Source organism: Aythya ferina, assembly GCF_964211825.1.
Source record: "Aythya ferina genome assembly, chromosome: 25".
Classification (NCBI taxonomy): Eukaryota; Metazoa; Chordata; class Aves; order Anseriformes; family Anatidae; genus Aythya; species Aythya ferina.
In genome coordinates, this window is record NC_140323.1 from 4,344,454 (window position 1) to 4,348,616 (window position 4,163).

Sequence of the window (4,163 nt, forward strand, 5' to 3'; positions counted from 1 at the left end):
CACGCACGGTCAGATCCTCCTCTGGTGCAAATGGGTGCAACTCCGCCGAGGTCGGAGGCACTGAACCGGTTTGCCTCAGCTGAGAATTTGGCCTTTAGCATTTCCTGCTCGGTTGGGGTGCTGGGGGGGCACCCCAAAAGGGGCAGGGGTGGCTGCATCCCCTCCGGCGCCGGCACCCCTGGGAGCGTTTTGGCCACCGGGTGGGCCCCGGCTCAGCGCGTCCACAAGGAGAGAAGGGGAGGGGAGCGAGGCTGGAGGAGAGCTGTGCTGGGAGGTAAGCCTGGTGTGCTCTGAACCCAGCAGCAGGTTGGGGTTCAGCTGCTTTTGTTGACCTGGGAAGACGGCGACTGGAGCTGAGCTGCAGCTGAGCAAACACGGCGGGGAGGAGGCAGCGGCGGGGCGGCGGGGGTCCCACGGTGCCTGTGGCTGGGGGATAAACCCTGCTGCCAGGCATCCCCTGCGCCTGCTGGAAAGGCTTCCAGGGGTGGCACGGAGCCCACACGGGCAGGGGACACGCAGAGACCACGCAGACACCTCCTGCAGGGGACACCCTGGGCACGTCCTCGCTGGAGCGAGCGGTCACATCACCGCGGGCTTCGTGTGAGCACCCAGAGCTGTTGGTGGGCACGGGGCTGGGCAGCCTGCCCTTTCCCCAGGTCCTGCAGAGCCATCGGCTCGGGGTCGATGCTGGAAGGGAGCCCAGGAGGCCACCCCCTGTGCCTCAGTGTCCCTGCAGCCCCGGGCTTTGCGACACAACCAGGGAGCAGGGCAGGGGGAAGCAGCGTAAATGAGAGGTGGAGATGGGGAGGAGGCGTTATCTTCCCCGAAACACCCCGCTGCCAAAGGGCATCGCATCTCTGATCCGCCACCAGCTCGGGCTGTCCCCATTCACCTCCCCTTTGTGCCTTCCAGGTGTTTTAGCAGCCCCCCAAGGCTTTTGCCCCCCGCTCCCCATTCCCATGCAGTGTTTCTCCCGTGCCCTGCGCCCACCCGGTGCGTTTTCCTGGCTCCTGCCCCATCCCATCCCATCCCATCCCATCCCATCCCACACAGGCAGTGGTACCCAGCACCCAGCCCGGCTGTGCACCCCATCAGGGTCACCTCAGCATCAGGGCACCACTAATTACCTGGAGAAAAAAAAAAAAAAGGGAAAAAAAAAGTGAATAATTGAACTTTTCAGGTCCGAGCTCTCCAAGCCCAGCTCCCTTGGCCGCGTGGCTGTGCCCCAGCACCCCGGGGGGACGCAGCCCCCCGCAGGATGCTCGCTGCCCCCTGCCCTCCCCGCTACCCCCCCTGGGGGCTCCGCTCAGGGCCCTGGGGGGGGCTCCGGGGGCTGCAGCCACAGGGGGGCCCCCGGCAGCCCAGAGACCAGAGGCTGGAGGGGGGGGGGACGCATTGGGAGGGCACCCACCCAAGGGTGCTGGGGCTGGGGGGGATGGAACCTGACCCAAATTAGTCCGTGAACCCCTTCCTGCCCGCAGCAGGGCCAAGTGGATGCGGTTTTAGGGGTGGGAGCTGCATCCCCTCACCTCGGCTGGCACTGGTGGAGCCTGGGCCAACTTGGGGCATCGCGGTGCTGTGTCCTGGATGTGGCCACCTCCCGAGAGCTCGGCAGCAGCTGAACCTGCAAAGTGGGGTCCCAACAGGGTGTGCCCACAGCTCCCAGGGGAAGGCACCCGCTGGATGGGTGCTACTGCTGAGGGTGCGGCCGCTGGCCTGGAGAAAAGCCCCCCCCCAGCAGGCTGCTGTGTGGTTTGGGGTGAACTGGGGGCTTCTAGGAACCATCTCCGGGCACTTGCTGGGGCCAGCAGGGAACTGGGACAGAGCCAGCATCATCCCCATCACCTCTCGCTGCCTGGCACCAGCTGTGTGCTCGGCCAAAGTGGCATGGAGCAAAGCCACAAACTCTCCAGGGTCATCACCTCCCTGTCCCCAAACTCCAGCAGGTCCCCCCCGCTGCTTTCTGCCCCCACTGTCCCCAGGGAAATTTCAGGACCTCCGAGACGTCCCATCCCCAGCTGCCTGGGCTGCTCCCCACTTCCACACCACCCCCTTCAGGGAGCAGCAGGACCCAGGGGCTGGGACATCCCCGCTGCCCCCTCAGCATCCCCCCGTCCTCCACCTTTGGGTGCTGGCCAAATCCCCGCTCTGCTGGCCCCCGGGGCCTGCTGGCACCTTCCCCTGCCCAGCACGGGGGAGGCGGGAGCCAGGAAATGCTGCGCAGGAGCCAGGCACTGCTGGTGACATCGGTGCCGGTCACAGGGACGATGCCCAGGGCGATGTGCAGCCCGCAGCTCCCCGGGGAATCGCATTCTCCGAGCGGGCATTGGGGTTGGGCTCATAACGGCCCCCTTTGTGCCGGCGGGAGGAGAGGTGAAGCTTTGACGTCAGCCCGGGAGGAATTCCTTAATGCCATTCAGGCCTCCCTCGCCCGCCTTGCTAATTGCGTTTTATGTAATAGCTGCAGCTGGGCTCCCAGGCTGCTCTGAGGGTGGGAGGAGGGGGCAGCGGGGGCCCAGCCGAGCCCCAGCTGCCAAAAACGGGGACCCCATGGGGCGAGCACCGCACCGGAGCCAGGGCGTCCTCCCTGGCACCTGGATCAGCTCCTTCCTTGGGCTGCAGCCTTCCCCTCTGCTCCCCACTTGGGGCGGGTTTGCAGCCCTCGTGTCACCTGTGCCACCCAAAGGCACCCTGGGGTGCTCGGCCCCGCGGTGTGGGTGCTCGGGCAGGGCTTGGTGCCGCGCTCTGCCTCCTGTGGTCGGCACGGCGAGCTGGCGAGAGGCAATGGCACAAAATTTTGGGGGGATCCAAGGGGTAACGGCACTTAATGGAGACGGACGAGGCGCTGATTTCTCTCACCAGGTTTTCAGCCACACAAACCTTGGAGAATAAAATCAAGTATTGGACAATTTCAAGTATTATGGAGCTCCCAAAGGTCTCCACGGGATCCCCGTCGCTCCAGGTGCTTCTCTGTGTGCCCAAGGAGTGCCCGAAACCGCACCGGAGGCTGCTCCCTCGTGCTGGGACCTGCCGAGCACCCGAGGCGCTCGCCCCGTGTTTCGGGATGCCGCTGGCATTGCCTCGCCCTGACTTGTGCCACCCCAGCACAGGGGGACTCGGTGGCTCTGCCTGGCTCAGGAGCCTTCCTCCCGAGGAGGAGGAGGAGAAAAAGGAGGAGGAGGGGGGCCGGGGGCAGCTGGCAATCAGCAATGGGAAAGACGGCGGGACCCCAGACGTCCCCTCCCCCTGCCCGCTGGCTTGGCCAAGCTTAGGCTGTAAAAAGAAAGAGCTGGTACCAAGGATAACATGCCTCGCATTCCTGCGCTGTCTCCGGGGGAATTTCGCCTGATCTACATGAAAAATACTCGCTCCCCCCCACCTCCTTCCCCCCGAGGTCAAAGTGTCTGGAGGAAAAATTTCCGAGCGGAAAGGCTTCAAGCGGGGCGCAGGGGAGCCACCGCCGGCGGGCTGGGGCGCTCGGGTCTCATCCTGGTGTTGGTGGCCAGTGGCACCAGTGGCACGGCTGGTGACACTGCCACCGTGCTGGTGACAATGCCACCATGGCCAGCACCCACCAAGGCTTCAGGAATGGGAGATCCCAGCTGCCTGTGGCTCTGTGCTGCTGCCCTCGCCCCCATCCTGCTGCCCTCACCCGCTCAGCGCTGGGGGATTTCTTCCTTCTCCCACCTGCGGCCCCTCTCGGCTTTCCCGCAGCCGGGGAGAGGGGACAATAACCATAAAAGCTTTGAATTCCCAGCCTGTGAAGTTTGCGGGCTTCCTCTCCCTTTCTTCTCTGCCGCCCTGATCTATCGCTCGCACCTGCGCGGGCGGCGAGGGGACCAAACATCAAAAAAAAAAGCCACAAAGGCCGGGGGCTGCGGGGGGCTCGCTGCTCAGCCCGCATTCCTCCCCTGCCACCCACTCGGGGATTTCTCTTTCAAGCATCCCCAGTGCATCGGGGCGCCCGTCCCGTGCTGGGGGACAGCGGGAAGGGAGCGAGGGGAATGGGGCAGCGGCGGGGAGGGATCCGCTGCTGGCGCCGGGAGCCAAAAGCGCTCGGCAAAGCCCCATTTCCTCTGAGTCACCGCAGTGAAAACCTCAACCTGTGAGCCCCAAATCTCACCGTGAGCTCATGCAGCCGCCGGCGGGGGCGGCGGGCAGGC